Here is a 201-nt window from a genome sequence, read left to right on the forward strand (position 1 = left end):
TGTTATCTATATTTTGATTTAATGTCCAAACTTCAGTAGTGCTTTCGTCAGTTCTGATTACGAGACCAAAGATGATTGTGTGATAAGAGAAAAGGTAAAGGTAAACCAGTGTTGCTTTTCTGACTAGTGAATTTTATTCAGTCGAGATGCGAGCATAAAAGGATCCTTGCTTAGAATTAGTGTCCGTAGCCGTAGGGGTTG

Source organism: Penaeus monodon, chromosome 32 (assembly GCF_015228065.2).
Source record: "Penaeus monodon isolate SGIC_2016 chromosome 32, NSTDA_Pmon_1, whole genome shotgun sequence".
Taxonomy (NCBI): Eukaryota; Metazoa; Arthropoda; class Malacostraca; order Decapoda; family Penaeidae; genus Penaeus; species Penaeus monodon.